We start from the raw sequence: 19,306 nt of genomic DNA on the forward strand, positions 1-19,306 counted from the left end.
ATAACAATATGGTTTATTTAAACATTCATTTGATAATTTAATATTACACGTAAAATATTCATTTTTCAATTTACAACATTTCACAAATGTCAATCTCAAATCCCACACACTGAATAAGGAGGAGGGGTATATATTAAGAATGCTTTAGAATTGCATTTAAATAAACAAGGATGAAATTTACCTTGTAAATAAACATTGTAGTTATTGAAGATAACTTTCATGCCTAAACTTTCTCTTTTTCTTCAATCTTGGTTCATTATTAAGTGTCTATGTAACTTTGAACAATTTAATTTTATCTGTGCCTAAATTTCCTCCTCTGTATAGTACATATTCCACAGAATATTAAGTGGCATAAATCAGGGAATAATTTAAATCAGAGAAAATACTGTTTGATACATAGTAAATAGTCAACAAATAAAAACTTGTATTACCACCAATATAATTGTAATCCCCTTCCAATCACCTTATCTCTATTTTTATTAATGTATTATTGTTCTCCCTTTCAGGAATGATGTTACAGAACTCTCAGGGAAATAAGTCCATCTCTCTGTTTTATCACACATACACAGAGCCTGTCAAAGGGTAGGTGCTTCCACACCAAAGAAGAGTATTATTAAGTGGGACAAAAGAAGAAACTGATAATTACTCAGTGGTTATACCTATACAAGCTTCCACTGTGTGCCGATATTATGCCAAGTATGAACACATATTCTCACATATTCCTGATGACGCCTCCAAGCATATGATAACACTCATGTTACAGCTGAAAAACTTTGATGATGAAAGCATTAATGGAGATCCCATGGTCATAGGTGAATAAAAGTAAAACTGTGACTCACACTTAGGTCTATCTGGGTCAGAATTCTATTTTCCCATTATTTTATACTGTCTCCTCACAGCAATCTTTAGCTTCTCAAGCAATTCTACATCTTAATATATCCATACAGATTTCTTTCCAGAAACAGAGAAATGCTACAGAAGAAGAAGCCAGGCCTGAAAATTACCAAGATGAAAAAACAGCCATATAAATAAAGGTTTCTTTATTGAGAGGACTTGACAGTAAGATAAATATTACCCTGATCCTACCCTCTGCACCACTCAACTCTACACCCCAAATAATACCCAAGCTCTCTTTCTCTTCTCTGTTATGTTTTTCAAATAATGGTCTAGCTTTCCTATAACCTTGCCTCCTTTTCATGCCTTAGTCTCTAAAATTTAACAAAAATTGTTAAAGATGATCTAACACAGTCCCAAAGCTTCTGGATTCATCCTAGTATGAAACCACTTTAGAACAACTGTTTAAATCAATATCAGGACTTCCTAAGACCAGTGAAAGCATATTTTAAATTTTACATTTATGAGTCAAATAAGTGACTACCACATAGATCCAATGCATATATCCTGAATGACAATGAATTGACAGGAATTAATATTTAGAACAATGATGTGGAGACCTTGTAGGCTCTTTTGTAAAAGGTCAAATAATGTTTAACATACTGCTCTTACTAAAAATGGATAATTAACTAATAAAACATGATATTCAGAAATAACTTGAAAGTAATTTGAGTTAACCTTTTAACTTCATTTTAATTAGAAAATATGCTAAAGCAATGTAACCAATTATCTAGGCATTAGAATTGAGCAAAATTTTCACTGTAATTGCTTTCTTCTTGTACTTGGACTCTCTGCTAAGATTAGCACTGAGGCTGGGAAGAGAACAGTGATACAGGAGTCTCTTCCAGAGGACCTGTGATGTCACTGGGACCACTGTGATGGGTCCCCTGAAAATTCTGTAAGAAGAGGCAACAGGTGAGAAAAGGGAGGTCCTTGTTCTGGATCACTCTACAGTAACTGCATTTCCTCCAGCAAGAGTGTCTTCGAGCAGTAGCTGTGTAATTACTCTATATCCACTCAGCAAATATTTATTAACCACCTACCTAACTGTGTGCCAGGCATAGTTCTAGGTGACTGAGACACATGACTGATTGACAAAGATGAGACTTGGCATTTTGCAGTTGACATTCTAGTGTGGAGAAACCATAAAAATAACAATTAAAAAATTATGAAATACACTAGAAAGTGATACATGCTATGAAAAAAAGCTAGAGAAGGGTAAAGGGACTGTGAGTCCCTGGGTAGGGAGAGATGAAGGCATGTGTAGAAGCAGATCAGCTAGGAGGCCATCACAGTGGTCCAGGAAAGAGAAGATGAGGACCCAGGCCATAGTAATAGCAATGGAGAGGATGTGAGCTCTTTGACTCTCGATGTATTTTGAGGATGTGTGGGAGAAAGAGAGGAGTCAAGGAGGACTCCACAGTTTCCGACCTGACCAAGTAAAAGGATGGTATTGCCAACAACTGAGACAGGTAGGCAACAGGTGAAGGACATGTGGGGTGAGAAGAATACCAACTGAACCTGGGTTCTCTGGACATCCACGTCGAGATGTCAAGTAGGAAGCTCCATATAGAAATCTTGGAGAGCAGTTCTGGCTGGATCATTGGCCATATAAAGCCATTTGCACATATAGCTATGCCACAGAGGACTAAGGGTGTGTGAGTGCAGACAGAGCAGAGCACTGTGGACAATCTTAGGGACTCCAACATTATGAAGTTGTGTGGAAACTCACAAAACAGCAGAGGAGGCTGAGAAATGGTACCACTTTTCTAACAGGAGAAAAATATAAATTATGGTATCCAGAAACCAAACGAAGACTACACGTCAATGATAGTTCAAGCAAGACCATGGTTCAAGTGTTTCAAGTGGGTTCTCTAGTGATGCAGAAGGCAAAACCAGGACTAATAGCAACTTTAAGGGATAAAGATCACTTCAATGAGAAAAAGAAATTGAACAGCAATGTCTAATTATTAGATTCATCTGTATTATAATGTAGTTAACTTTCTTTTTAATCACTAGAGGTATTTGTAGACAGGTTGATGAGTATCACAGATATTGTAGAAATGATTCCTAAATTGAGTAGAAGATTAGACCATAGAAACTATGAGATACACTGCAACTAATGAGCCTATCATTTCTGCTTCACTTAACACCAGAGGAGAAAGACATCTGCTTTTCCATCTGTGAACTTTTGCAATCTTATCTGTCTGTGTCCAAAATTATCTCAATGCCTCTTCATATAAAATAAAGTGAATCACAACAATGGTTTAATTCAAAGAAGAGAGGCTCTGGTGCTATCAGACCTGAGCTCCAGCTTTAACACTATCACTTAAATATTGTGTGGCTTTAGGAAATTTCCTTAAATGTTTTTAAACCATAGTCTCTTCTTCAGAACTCACCCAGTGTTCTTGAGGGAATAAAACCATTCACTGTGCTTTGCTGGGTGTTTCATATACAGTGGGTACTCACAAAAACCTTAATTCTCTAGGCATGAGGTCCCAGACTGAAGGACTATTTTATGATGCTTTAGTTATTTCTCTAAACTTGAGTTTTAGGCTATACTCGATCTTTATCATAAAAATAATACTTTCATCTGTTTTTTAAGTTTATACTAGATTTTGATGAGTCATGCTTGGGGTCAAATTTTCTACTGTATGTTTTAAGATGTCATTTGCTTACAGTGTAATAATAGAACCACACAGTATAAACAGGTAAAGACAACAGGCCGTGAAATCAGAGTTGCTGGATAGGAATCCTGATCAGCTGTTTCCTAATAATGTGATTTTGGCACATGAGTGCTTCTGAAACTCAGTTTGTCTGTAAAATGGGAAGCATAGTATTACTAGGATTTTTGTGACAATTAAATGATTTAGTATATGTAAAAAATATACAGTGTCTGATACATATAAAAACGTTCCATAATCCTTAGTTTTTATTATTTGTTTCCCTATCTAGGAAAAAGATTTTAAGTAGAAACAATTGTTTTTCTATTTTAAATGTTTTCAACTAGCCCAAACTATTTTAAAAATATCTTTATTACTAGGAAAATAACGTGTTAGTATAACTAATTCAGACAGCACAAAAGAGCCTGCAATGGAAAAGGGCCTCCTACTGTTTCCTTATTATCTACCTCTATCTGTCTATCATCTTATATATATAAGTATACATATTTAATATAAATATATCCCTTTTATGCTCAAGAGAAATAAACTAAAATCTTTCATACTTTCACTTAACAGCATATATCTGTGCAAATATATTCATTCTAAAATAAATTGCTAGATATCCAACTGATTCCAAAAGGCTGTGCCTTTGTGATTTTCATTGATTTTGCAAAACTGCTCCCTAAAATGGCTGCATCTCCATGCTCTGAGCAGCATTTTACAGAGTGTATTATTCCCCCATACTCTAACACTATTAGTATTGGTTATAATCAAAGTTTTTTCATCAGTCTGCTAGAGGAGAGAGAAGCATTTCAAATTCATCTTAACTTGATTTTTCTGATAAGTGAGGTTAAGGGTTTTTTCTATTTGCTTTAAACAGTATATGTGTGAGAACTGTGTTGGTATCATTGGCTTCGTCTTCAGTTAGAAAAAGTGGGACCATTACATATAAATAAAATAAACTTTCTGTCATGTGTTTCAAACATTTCTCAAATAGCCATGCCAGTTTAGCATTTTGATTGTGACTTTTTTATTTTGGTAATCATCATCATTATTTTTGCTTATACAGAGTTTTAGTTTTATGGTGTAAAATATTTTAATCATTTACTTATGGCTTCAAGTATTTTCCATCTTTCTTAGAAATGTTTTCCCATCAAATATTATAAAATAAATTTCTCATGATTTATTCCAGTACTTTTTAAAAAAAATTAATCTTAGACCCAGTTGAGATTTATGCTGGTGCAAAAGATGGGTTAGGGATTTAGTCTTTATTTTCTTTTGTCCTAAATGCCTCACTAGTTCCCTCTCTAACAATTAATTAATAAACAATTTCTTCACACTGATTTGTAATATACACTCATTATATATGTTCATGTCATTTTATGAGTAATGGAAAATTGATGTTACCAAATGCCTGATTTGATCCTAAAATTTGGTAATTTTTTTTTTTTTTTTTTGCGGGACGCGGGCCTCTCACTGTTGTGGCCTCTCCCGTTGTGGAGCACAGGCTCTGGACGCGCAAGCTCAGCGGCCATGACTCACAGGCCCAGCCGTTCCACGGCATGTGGGATCTTCCCAGACCGGGGCACGAACCCATGTTCCCTGCATCAGCAGGCGGACTCTCAACCACTGCGCCACCAGGGAAGCCCAAAATTCGATAATTAAAAAAAAAAAGAGTTTTAAAGTACTAAACCAGTCTTGCATTCCTGTAATAAAACTACGTTTGTGTGTAATTTATTTTGCTTGTAATGTACTATTGAAATTCATTTGGTAATATTTTTATAACATTATTTTTATTGCAATAAAATATATGCAACATAAAATTTACCATTTTAACTATTTTTAAATGTGGAATTGGGTGGCATTAAGTACATTCACAATGTGCAACCATCACCACATCCATTTCCAGAACTTTTTCATCATCCCAAAGAGAAACTCTATATCTATTAAACAGTAACTCTCCATTCATCTCTCTCCACAGCCCCAGGTAACCTCGATTACACTTTCTGCACCTATGAATGTGCCTGTTCTAAGTACCTTTCATAGTGGAATCATACAATATTTGTCCTTTTGTGTCTGGTTTATTCTCCTTATTAACATGATGTTTTCAATATTCATCCTTGTTGTAACATGCATCCAAATTTCATTGTTCTTTACAGCTGAATAATATTCCACTGTGTGTATACACCACATTTAGTTTATCTGTGCATCAGCTGAGGACATCTGAGTTCTTTCTGTATTTTGGCAATTGTGAATAATGGTGCTTTGAATACTGATACACAACATTTGGTAATATTTTTAAAGTTTTTGCAATGATATTCATAATAGAATTGTAGTGTTTATTTTTGTGATATATTTGTAAAATCTGTGTATTTTAAGAAAATTACTTATAAAATGGTAGAAATCTAAATGTATTACACAAATTTCTTTTAACAATTACTTAAATTTGAAAAAGTAAATAAAAGTCACACAATTTTTCTACATGATTCTAAATTTCTTTCAAAAAGGTGGTTGTAATCAGGTCTTAACTTAGTATTATAAGTAACAATAATCCCTTCTCTAGACCTTTCTGGAGGTGGGGAGGAGATGCATTAATTCCTATTTCCTGTATCTTTTCCACAGGAAGTTTTTATCCTGCTATTCTCAAGGTATACTATAGTGCTTGAATTTATATCAAATTAATTTGGTTCCATATGTCAATATGTCCTTTGAGGTCAGTAATAATATGGGAATCCATTGAACTGATAATGTTGTGTCTCTCGATTTTAATAGTGATCTTTCTCCTCTCTTCTCTTGAAGATATATCTATATAAAAATCCATTTCTACTGCAACAGCAAAATAAATGGCAGAAGGGCCATCTATGCTCTAATGTGTGTAGAGAAACTTTTTGAAGGCTCACTGAATTAAACAAACAAATGAACAAACAAGCAAATAAAGAATGGTGAGATTAAAGAAGGGATGTGAGGTAGAGGATATTTTGGCTCTCAAAGGACCCTTGAATGAGGATACATGTTTGGACACATTTCAAAAGGCACTAGTATTTTAATGATCCATTTGAAGTAGTTCCCAGTTTTTTCAGTTGAAGGTGAGTGTGAAATAAACTGGTGGGACAGAAACAGCAGGTTAAAACAGACTGAAGATACCCTAGGGGGTGTAGACCTAGAAAAGAAGGCAAGATCATTTTGGGAAGTGTGAGCACACATTTCGTGAGGGTGTGCTGAACTCCTAAAAAAGGATGGGAAGAGAAACACATACAATTCAGGATTAGGAATATATGGGTCATTGGAGACAAAAAAAGTTTAAGTGTCAAATGGATAAATAGTATTTAAATACATGGGATGGGCATTAATAAAAAAAAAAGTCATTGGAAAAGATAAGTACCAGACAGAATACCTCTGCAAATTTTTAAATTTTTCTGGAAAACATGGTAATTTCAAGTGCCACTCTATCAAAGAAAATGCATTGCACAAGCATTTTGGAATTATTTTCTTTCTCATAAAATAATGTGACACTTCTAGGAGTGTCATTATTTTCTCAATTGACATTTAAAGTCACAGGTGAGAGGTTAGGAAACAGATATAAATGAAACTGAAATCACAAAGCCTGTCAAATCCCCTTTTCCATTTCCTTTAGAAAACTAAAAATCAAGCGACGCTATGAAGTGGTCTCTGGTAAAGATAAAACAAGCTTAAGATATAAGCTACAGAATGGATTTTAGAAAACCACGTTGCTTAGAAAAATAGACAGATGTTTCCAAGATTGTAAGTGGTAATGTTGGCTTTGAAGTGTCATAGTTTCCACAGTTAGTAACCTTGGGTCTCTATTAACCATTCTTTTTTTTTTAAACAACTTTATTGGAGTATAATTGCTTTACAATATTGTGTTAGTTTCTGCTGTATAACAAAGTGAATCAGCTATACATATACATATAACCCAATATCTCCACCCTCTTGTAGCTCCCTCCCACCCTCCTTATCTGACCCCTCTAGGTAGTCATAAAGCACAAAGCTGATCTCCCTGTGCTATGTGGTTGCTGCCCACTTGCTATCTATTTTACACTTGGTAGTGTATATATGTCAATGCCACTCTCTCACTTCGTCCCAGCTTACACTTCCCCTCCACATGTCCTCAAGTCCATTCTCTAAGTATGTGTCTTTATTCCAGTCCTGCCCCTAGGTTCTTCAGAACCATTTTTTTTTGGTTCCACATATAAGTGTTAGCATATGGTATTTGTATTTCTCTTTCTCACTTACTTCACTCTGTATGACAGACTCTAGGTCCATTCACCTGACTATAAATAACTCAATTCCGTTTACTTTTATGGTTGAGTAATATTCCACTGTATGTATGTGCCATTTCCTCTTTATCCATTGATCTGTCAATGGACACTCAGGTTGCTTCCATGTCCTGGCTATTGTAAATACTGCTGCAATGAACATTGTGGTACATGACTGTTTTTGAATTATGGTTTTCTCAAGGTATATGTCCAGTAGTGGGATTGCTGGGTCATATGGCAGTTCTAGTTTTATTTTTTTAAGGAACCTCCATACTGTTCTCCACAGTGGCTGTATAAATTTATATTCGACCAAGAGTGCAGGAGGGTCCCCATTTCTCCCCACCCTATCCAGCATTTATTGTTCGTAGATTTTTTGATGATGGCCATTCTGACTGGTGTGAGGTGATATCTCATTGTGCTTTTGATTTGCATTACTCTAATTATTAGTGATGTTGAGCATTTTTTCATTTGTTTGTTGGCAATCTGTATATCTTCTTTGGAGAAATGTCTATTTAGGTCTTCTGCCCATTTTTGGATTGGGTTGTTTGTTTCTATGATATTGAGCTGCATGGACTGCTTGTATATTTTGGAGATTAATCCTTTGTCAGTTGTTTTGTTTGCAAATATTTTCTCCCATTCTGAGGGTTTTCTTTTCATCTTGTTTATAGTTCCGTTCTGTGCAAAAGATATTAAGTTTCATTAGGTCCCATTTGTTTACTTTTGTTTTTATTTCCATTACTCTAAGAGGTGGGTCAGAAAGGATCTTGCTGTGCTTTATGTAATAGAGTGTTCTGTCTATGTTTGCCTCTAACAGTTTTATGGTGTCTGACCTTACATTTAGGTCTTTAATCCATTTTGAGCTTATTTTTGTGCATGGTGTTAGGACGTGTGCTTTATGTAATAGAGTGTTCTGTCTATGTTTGCCTCTAACAGTTTTATGGTGTCTGACCTTACATTTAGGTCCTTAATCCATTTTGAGCTTATTTTTGTGCATGGTGTTAGGACGTGTTCTAATTTCATTCTTTTACATGTAGTTGTCCAGCACCACTTAGTGAAGAGGGTGTCGTTTCTCCATTGTATATTCTTGCTTCTTTTATCAAAGATAAGGTGACCATATGTATGTGGGTTTATCTCTGGCCTTCTGTCCTTCTCAACTTATCTATATTTCAGTTTTTGTGCCAGTACCATACTGTCTTGATTACTGTAGCTTTGTAGTATACTCTGAAGTCAGGGAGCCTGATTCCTCCAGCTCCGTTTTTCTTTCTCAATATTGTTTTGGCTATTCAGGGTCTTTTGTGTTTCCCTACAAATTGTGAATTTTTTTCTTCTAGTAATGTGAGAAATGTCATTGTTAGTTTGGTAGGGACTGCACTGAATCTGTAGATTGCTTTGGGTAATATAGTCATTTTCACAATGCTGATTCTTCCAATCCAAGAACGTGGTATATCTCTCAACCTGTTTGTATCATCTTTAATTTCTTTCATCAGTGTCATAGTTTTCCGCATACAGGTCTGTTGCCTCCTTAGGTAGGATCATTCCTAGGTATTTTATTCTGTTTGCTGCAGTGGTAAATGGGAGTGTTTCCTTAATTTCTGTTTCTGACTTTTTGTTGTTAATGTATAGGAATGCAAGAGATTTCTGTGCATTAATTTCGTATCCTGCAAATTTACCAAATTCATCGATTACCTCTAGTAGTTTTCTGGTGGCTACTTTAGGATTTTCCAAGTATAGTATCATGTCATCTGAAAACAGTGACAGTTCCACTGCTTCTTTTCCAATTTGGATTATTTTATTTCTTTTCCTTCTCTGAATGCCATAGCTAGGACTTCCAAATCTACGTGAATAAAAGTGGTGAGAGTGGACATCCTTGTTTTGTGCCTGATTTTAGAGGAAATGCTTTCAGTTTTTCACCACTGAGAATGATGTTGGCAGTGGGTTTGTCATATATGGGTTTTTGTTACATTGAGTTTGGTTCCCTCTATGCCTACTTTCTGGAGGGTTTTTATCATAAATGGTGTTGAATTTTGTCAAAAGCTTTTTCTGCATCTATTGAGATGATCATATGGTTTTTATTCTTCAATTTGTTAATATGGTGTATCACAGTGATTTATTTGCATATATTGAAGAATTCTTGCATTCCTGGGATAAACCCCACTTGATCATGGTATATGATCTGTTTAATGTGCCGTTGGACTCTGTTTGCTAGTATTTTGTTGAGTATTTTTACATTTCTCTTCATCAGTGATATTAGTCTATAATTTTCTTTTTCTGTGACATCTTTGTCTGGTTTGGGTATCAGGGTGATGACGACCTCATAGAATGAGTTTGGGAGTGTTCCTCCCTTGCTATATTTTGGAAGAGTTTGAGAAGAATAGGTGTTAGCTCTTCACTAAATGTTTGATAGAATTCACCTGTGAAGCCATCTGGCTCTGGGTTTTTGTTTGTTGGAAGATTTGTAATCACAGTTTCAATTTCAGTGCTTTTGATTGATCTGTTCATAGTTTCTATTTCTTCCTGGTTCAATCCTTGAAGGTTGTACATTTCTAAGAATTTGTCCATATATTCCAGGTTGTCCATTTTATTGGCATATAGTTGCTTGTAGTCATCTTTCATGATCCTTTGTATTTCTGCAGTGTCATTTTTTACTTCTCCTTTTTCATTTCTCTTTCTGTTGATTTGAATCTTTTTTTTTTTTTGAGATGAGTTTTCCATGGTTTATCAATTTTGTTTTCTTATCAAAGAACAGGCTTTTAGTTTTACTGATCTTTGCTATTGTTTCCTTCATTTCTTTTTCATTGATTTCTGATCTGATTTTTATGATTTCTTTCCTTCTGTTAATTTTGGGTTTTTTTCTTTTTGTTCTTCTTTCTCTAATTGCTTAGGCATAAGGTTAGGTTGTTTATTTGAGATTTTTCTTGTTTCTTGAGGTAGGATTGTATTGCTATAAACTTCCCTATTAGAACGGCTTTTGCTGCATCCCATAGGTTTTGGGGAGTCATGTTTTAATTGTCATTTGTTTCTATGTATTTTTTTATTTCCTCTTTGATTTCTTCAATATCTTGGTTATTTAGTATCGTATTGTTTAGCCTACATGTGTTTGCATTTTTCACAGTTTTTTCTCTGTAACTGATATCTAGTCTCATATCTAGTCAGAAAATATGCTTTATACAATTTCAATTTTCTTAAACTTACCAAGGCTTGATTTGTGACCCAAGATGTGATCTATCCTGGAGAATGTTCCACATGCATTTGAGAAGAATGTGTACTCTGTTGTTTTTGGGTTGAATGTCCTGTAAATATCAATCAAGTCCATTTGTTCTAATGTGTCATTTAAAGCTTGTGTTTCTGTATTTGTTTTCATTTTCAATGATCTGTCCATTGGTGTAAATGGGTTGTTACAGTCCTCTACTATTATCGTATTACTGTTGATTTCCCCTTTTATGGCTGTTAACCTTTGCCTTATGTATTGAGGTGCTCCTACATTGGGTGCGTAAATATTTACAATTGTTATATCTTCTTCTTGGATTGATCACTTGATCATTATGTAGTGTCCTTCTTTGTCTCTTGTAACAGTCTTTATTTCAAAGTCTCTTTTGTCTGATATGATCATTGCTGCTCCGGCTTTCTTTTGGTTTCCATTTTCATGGAGTATCTTTTTCCATCTCCTCCCTTTCAGTTTGTATGTGTCCCTAGGTCTGAAGTTGATCTCTTGTAGACAGTGCATATACGTGTCTTGTTTTTGTATCTATTCAGCCAATCTGTGAGTTTTGGTTGGAGCATTTAATCCATTTACATTTAAGGTAGTTATTTATATGTATGTTCCTTTTATTTTCTTAATTTTGGAGGGTTTGTTTTTGTAGATCTTTTCTTTCACGTGTGTTTCCTGCCTAGAGAAGTTCCTTTAGCATTTGTTGTAAAGCTAATTTGGTGGTGTGGAATTCTCTTAGCTTTTGCTTGTCAAGTCTGAATGAGATCCTTGCTGGGTAGAGGAATCTTGGTTATAGGTTTTTCCCTTTCATCACTTTAAATATCGCCTGCCACTCCCCTCTGGCCTGAAGAGTTTCTGCTGAAAGATCAGCTGTTATCCTTATGGGGATTCCCTTGTATATTATTTGTTGATTTTCCCTTGCTGCTTTCAGTATTTTTTCATTTTGTTTAATTTTTGTTAGTTTGATTAATATGTGTCTTGGCATGTTTCTCCTTGGGTTTATTCTGTATGGGACTCTGCACTTCCTGGACTTGACTGACTATTTCCTTTCCCGTGTTGGGGAAGTTTTCAACTATAATGTCTTGAAATATTTTCTCAGACCCTTTCTTTTTTAACTATTCTTCTGGGATGCCTATAATTCAAAGGTTGGTGTGTTAATATTGTCCCAGAGGTCTCTGAGACTGTCCTCAATTCTTTTCATTATTTTTTCTTTATTCTGCTCTGCAGCAGTTTTTTCCACCATTCTAACTTCCAGCTCACTTATCTGTTCTTTTACCTAAGTTATTCTGTTATTGATTCCTTCTACAATATTTTTAATTTCAGTTACTGTGTTGTTCATTACTGTTTGTTCGCTCTTTAGTTCTTCTCGCTTCTTGTTAAACGTTTCTTGTATTTTCTCTATTCTATTTCTGAGATTTTGGTTCGTATTTATTCTCTTTAGTAGTTTCAGGTAGTTTACCTATTTCCTCTTCATTTATTTGGTGTTGTGGGTTTTTATCTTGCTCCTTTGCCTGCAAGATATTTCCCTGTCTTCTCATGTTGTCTAATTTACAGTATTTGAGGTAACTATCCCTCAGCTGCAGGGTCATAGTTCCTCTTGCTTCTGTTCTCTGCCCCCAGTGGTGAGGTTTGTCCAGTGGCTTGCTTAGGCTTCCTGATGGGAGGGACTAGTGCCTGCGTTCTAGTGGATGGAGCTGAGTCTTTTCCCTGTGATGAGCAGGGCTGTGCTAGGTGGTATGTTTTGGGGTGTCTGTGAGCTTAGTATGACTTTAGGTCATCTGTATGCTGATGCGTGGTTTTGTCTTCCTGTCTTCTTTGTTGTTTGGTGTGAGGCGTTCAGCCCTGGGAGCTGCAGGCAGTTGGGTGGAGCTGGGTCTTGGATTCAGATAGAGGCCTCCGTGAAAGCACTCGGTAATTAAGCTTCCCTAGGGCAGGGCATTCTCTTGTGGTCCAGTGTCCTGGACTCAGTGCTTCCACCCTGGAGCCTCAGACCCAACTTCCAGTCAGGGAACCAAGACCCTACAAGTCACTCAACCTGGCAATAAAAGTAATTAAAAAAATTTTTAAAAAGACTAATAAAACCCCACACAAATGGTAAAAAGTAAAATCAAACAAACAGAAACAGAAATGAGGAAACACACACACACACACACACACAAAAGAAACAGAGCCAAATAAAACAAAAAACAAGAGAACAACCAGACAAACAAACGAACCCAGGAATGAAATCAAACCATTAAAAAGAAAAGTAACAAAAACACAAAACCAAAAAACCCAACCAAAGCAGAGTGCCAATTGAAGAATAAAGCAAAGAAACAAAACAAAGAGACAAAAACGATTAAAAAAAAAAAAAGAAAAAGGGGAAAGAAGACAGAACAACAGAAAAGCAACATAGAAATATAAAAAATTAAAATAAAAATATATTAAAGTAAAAGAAAGGAAGAAAAAAAGACAAACAAGGCCCCAGACAAATGGTAAAAACAGAATCAAACAATCAACAACAGAAACAAGGAAACACACACACATTCAAAAGAAACAAAAACAAACCAAACAAAAACAGAAACAAAAGAAAACAGAAACAAAAAAAGCAAGAGAACAACCAGAGAAACTGAAGAACCTAAAAACGAAATCAAAGAATTAGAATCAAAACTAACAAAAACACAAAAGCTAAAAACAAAACCAAAGAAGTATGCCAACTGAAGAGTAAAGTAAAAAAACAGAAAAACACGATAAAAATAATTTTAAAAAAAGGGAAAAAACACAGAACAACAGAAAGTAGAAATGGAATTTTTTTTTTTTTTTTTTTTTTTTTTTTGTGGTACATGGGCCTCTCACTGCTGTGGCCTCTCCCACTGCGGAGCACAGGCTCTGGACATGCAAGCTCCACGGCCATGGCTCATGGGCCCAGTCGCTCCACAGCATGTGGGATCCTCCCAGACCGGGACACAAACCCATGTCCCCTGCATTGGCAGGTGGACTCTCAACCACTGCGCCACCAGGGAAGCCCAGAAAAATTTTTAAAAATACAAAATATATGAAAGAAAAAGAAGAAGAAAAAATGAGGGAAAAGAACACAGAAAAACAAAAGAAAAGTGAAAACAAATATATAAAAATTTTTTTAAAATGTTATAAAACACGAAGATCCCCCCAAAATAAACAAACAAAAAAGCCAGAACCAACAAGAGAATGAAGCAAAACCTAATAAAAGTAATAGTAATAATTATGTTTCCCTGGGGTCTCAGGTGTTAAGTGTCCTTGCACACGCCATGAGCCACAGCCCACCTCTGCCTCCCCAGGAGGCCCTCCTCTGCCTCTGGATTGGTCTCTGGACCTTCTGTGGGACCTGTGGGGACCACTCGGACTCTGATGTGGCCCAATTCCTGTGTGTGCTTGTCCCCAAACTCCACAGCTGCCAGAGATAGACTGTTTTCATTTGTGGGAACACTCATTGTCTACTCAGATATTGGATAGACGTAGGGTCTAGCTGATCATGGGGATTTAATCTGCAGCTTGTACAGCTCATGGAAAGACTTCCAATTCTCTTTCTTAGTCACCCCATCCCTGGGGTTCAGCTTTGGTTTGATCCCCACCTCTGCCTGTGGTCCACCCACAGGAGTCTGGTCTTGAGGATACCTTGGAGCTCATGGGTCTACCCCAGTGAGGAGGACCGGGTGCAGAGGTGGTATGACTGCCTGGATGGCAGGAGCCCTCGTGGCGCCAAATGTGCAGGGAAGCCAGTGACCATGGTCACAAGAGATATGGCCCTAGTGAAGGTCTTTTCTGGCACCTGGTGTAAGGTGCATGAGGCCAGGTTATTTTTGGTCCCTGGCAGCAGGCATGGGAGGGCCGGCCCTGAGAAGGCTTCTTTTATTGTCTATTGGCAGGTGTCAACATGAGGGGAGAGAGAGGCTACAATAGTGGCTCCTCCCTCTGCGTGTGACTGAGCAGTAGTGCCTGCTTCCATGGCAGTCCGGTCTTCCTCTCTAGGCATTCCCTGCTGTGGATTTCCTCCCTTCTGTCTCCTCAGTCTGTCTTCCCACAGCCAACACCAGTTCTTGCCCCAGGTCTGTTCTCCAATCCCCTTGCTCCAGCTCCCATCTCCCTTGCACACCTGTGAACACACATCCCAGTCTGGGGCACATAGGGCCACAGTAAGGGCTGTCTGTGTAGTTCTGACTCTGTTGCATCTGCCACAGATCAGCCACTTCACCCTCTTCCAACAGCCTCAAATGCTTCCGTTCCATCCCAATTGAGTTCCCTGTCAGAGAGGGGTTTCTCCGAACCCCGGAATCTCTCCTTTGCTTCAGCTCCCCAACTGCGGGTGCAGGTCCTGTCCCACTTCCTCTCCTCCTCCTTCTACCTTTTTTTTTATGTCATACCCAGTTATGCAAGGATCTTTATAGTCATTTCTGTTGTTCAATGTCTTCTGCTAGCATTCAGCCAGTGTTCTGTGAGAACTGTGGCATCTATAATTGTATTCCTGATGCATCTGTGGAGAGAGATGAACTCCACGTTCTCCTACTCCTCTGCCATCTTAACTCATCATCCTATTAACCATTCTTAAATGCTCTGATAATTACTTAAAAGGTTAGAAAAAATAATAGGTTTTGTTTTTCATCTTTCAAAGTACAGAGAAGGAAACAATATTTGTGGGAGGACATGCCAGGCTGTGGAGAGTGCTTCCAGCCAGGCACAGAAAGCAGCCACTCTCTTGGGACCGAGTAGGTGAAGACAAAATATAGAGCAAGTGTGGTGCTTTTGAACATATTTTGGAACTTTAATTTTCTGCATTAATCTACATAAGGAATTGATTTCAAATACAGCACAGGGGGACATGGCTGCATTTGATCTTAAAAGGGGCCAAATTTTGGGGGTCGATTTATGCTCCTGGCAATTTATTGCTTTAAAAAGTTGGCAGTGACTTGGGTCGGGAAATAAAAAGTGGGCCTTGGGGCAAATTTAATTGAAGAAAATGTGTGATGTATTTCAGAGGATTCTAAAAGTAACATCAAAAAGGTATTTTTAAAAGACACTGAGAGGTTGAATTGCCCAGATGGACAAATAGGTACAATAGCAACAGGCAGGTCTCCAGCAGGTGGAGGCAGTTCTGCCCCATCTTCTGATCCTCCTCACTGTGCCCATGCTTGTGATGGGCATCCTTCTGCATGGATGCCTGCTTGTGATAGTCATCCTTCTAGCAGAACAAAACAGAATACAGCAGCCAACATTATGTGTATCTTAGTTTCTTATGTCCTGTAAGGCACTTATTTGTCGAGGACCAAGAAATTTTGGCATTTTTTTTCTGCTTCTTGCAAGGATGAAAACTGTCTTCATTAATATCAAATTTATGCCCCAAGCTACAGTTCTCTTCTTTTTCTGTATATATAATCTCCTAGCACATCAACACTAAATCATAATGTCCTAATACACTTTCAAAAGCAACTCAACTCAATACACATACTTCCAACACTACAAACAACTCAATATAAGAAGCCATGACCAAATTCACATGTGCAAAGTTTACATACAAAAACAGTGAGTTACAACCACCACTTGCCTGACAGAGACTGTAAACTGATTCTGATTATAATATGCATAAGAGTTGGAAGTATCCAAATTTGAAAAAAAGTAAATGTGTATTGGACTATAAAGTGCCATGTGTGTGGATTCAGGGAGAAAGAGCTAATGTTAAAGGTGGTGAGTTTTCCACACTAATCTCAGGATTATAGAGGAACATACTGACCACGTTGCTTCCTTAGAGATTTGAACATCAAGACATAATCGCTCTGATTCTAAAACACTTGCAAATGTAAACAACAGATATACAAAGTCTATTTATTTACTAATCTTGTTACAAACAAACAAAAAAAGAAAACAAGAAAAACTGTCCATTAAAATAATTTAATATGGTTTTTTCCTCCAAATTAAGTGATTAATCACAAAACACTAGATAAATCATTCTTAATGTGTGTGAAAAGTATTCTTATATTTTCTATAATTTAAATCTAAAACTTATCTCAGTTCATTGAATTACTCAATTAAGTCAGCAAATTAACTTGAATTAGAGACTAATTGAAACAAAATCTGTCCAAAAAAGGTCAAGTAGTAAAATCGGGATGAGGTCATTTCCTCAAGAATTCCCATAATTCTTTATTACTCTTTGTTGAAGAGGATGATGTCATCACCACATGGACTGTCAGTCCACACAGCAGGCATCAAGGGCAGGGACAGCTGTGGGAGAAGACGTGGGAGGCAGACCTTTTTCCCCAATGGACCCCTGAAGGGTGCATCACTTTTTATTTTAAAAGAGTAAACCTTGAACCCATACTGTTGTGTCCTGCTCAACAGTTCACAGGATCATACCACACTATACGTGTTACGGCTCACAAATGCACAGCAAATACAGCTCAAGTTTAGAGATTATAATCTTAACACCACAGATATTCAGTCAGCAGGAGAGAAATACCACTTTTGAAAGTAAATATTGCTTTCAAAACATTGATTTTAATTTTATTGTTATAGTATAAAAACAAGCAAAAACAAATGTAGGTCAACTTGATAGATGATTGTGTTTCTCAGTATTCTTTTTCTGTAAATGGGCTCTAAGAGTTCTCTATGTGTGATAATTAGATGTATGAAATGCACATCACCATAATAAATAAAGAAGTTTGGCATTATATTCATTATATTCATAAAAATGGTACATTTTATAAGGCATAAATTGTTATTGGATAATACTCCATAAAACTATTAATCATTAGGAGCTATCTGTTTTAACTTTCTTCCACACTTTATATGAAAAAGTCAAGCAAAATGTGAGCATTTTTAGTCAAGTTAAAAATGTAATGGTTCACAAAAAATGAAGAATTTAAAATAACAGCAGCCTCGTGAAGCATTCCATCTAGAGCAAAGATTATTTATTTGAGCAGTTCACAATTAGTTGTGATTTTTTTATGAGCAAGTCATAATTAGTTGCCACATCTGTAAAATAGAAGTTTTATATACTGTGATTTCCAAGATTAGTCTCAGCTTAAGCATTCTGTGATTCTAAAAATTCAAGGGGGTACAATAATTTGCTAGTGAGACATGGTTTATTTCAATATGAATAATAGGTGGTTTTGTTGTTTAAAAACCTTCCTATAAATTATGAAATTAAATACCACACAAAAATTAGACACCATAAAATATTCTTGTTTCAGTAGTCATCATTATGAATCAAGTGTAAACTACTACTGTAATATTCAGCATAACATCACTCACACCATCACTTGGAGAGCTATCAGGACTTGAACCACTAACACAACTTGCTCAGAGATATAGAGCTACATTTTATTGAGAAGAAGATACTGAGTCTATCACGAGCTTTCTCATATCTAAAGAATAGACAAGCATTATTCTGAGAAAATGTATCAAGTTATATAATATTTAAATATATGATTTAAAGAAGGAAACTGTACTCTGTCTAGACTCTAAAGGTTTAATTAACCAAGGCCCTTAAAAAAGACACAATACTCCATCATATTTCTACCATATTTCATTACTAAGTAAAACTTTTCATGTACATTTCTATGACAGCCCAATTTAATATTTTAAAACATAATTATAAAGTAAATTTCGTAAAATTTAAATTATAAATATATATCTATTGAATGTACCTATCTTGCAATAGTGTAAGTCTAGCTCAAAATAAACACAAAAACCAAAAACGTGTATGCCCAAAAAACCTCATCTGAAAGATAAATTTTATGGTTTGATGTGCTGTAACAGCTTATTCTGTTTGAAATAATTATAAACACAACCTTCTACTTAATTGTATTTACTAAACTTTATCATATTAGAAGACAATTGGTAAACTACAGCATTTATTTCTGTAATCTTTATTATTAGGATAATTATATGGTCTTTGCTTCAGATACACACTTCAGAAAGTTAATTACCAGCTTAAATCTTTGAGTTTCTTTTTTTTTTTTTTTGGCTTAGGTAATTTACTTGAAAAAAAATTTAAAAAGAAACTGCTTTCAACCATTGAAAGTTATAAATATAAGTAATGAAACCATGCTATTGAAATGTTATATTTTATAATCATGATTCTGCTGATAAAAATATCACATGATGACAAAGTGTCTAGTGAAAAAGTATTTTTTAAGAAAATACTATCATGATCATTATATAAATGGACTCTGAATATAGAAGACTAGAGATTACAATCCAAGGGTCTAGTAAAGACTATATTACCTTCCTAATGCTGTATATTGAGAGTAGCA

The 19,306-nt window shown here is 35.9% G+C and overlaps 1 protein-coding gene across 1 annotated transcript in view; it reads right to left on the reverse strand.

Moving 5' to 3' along the window:
- Window positions 1-19,306, reverse strand: part of KHDRBS2 (KH RNA binding domain containing, signal transduction associated 2) — a gene marked incomplete at both ends in the record, with an annotated part of 653,704 nt that overhangs the window by 531,779 nt on the left and 102,619 nt on the right. The window lies entirely within an intron of this gene.

Source organism: Hyperoodon ampullatus, assembly GCF_949752795.1.
Source record: "Hyperoodon ampullatus genome assembly, chromosome: 10".
Classification (NCBI taxonomy): domain Eukaryota; kingdom Metazoa; phylum Chordata; class Mammalia; order Artiodactyla; family Ziphiidae; genus Hyperoodon; species Hyperoodon ampullatus.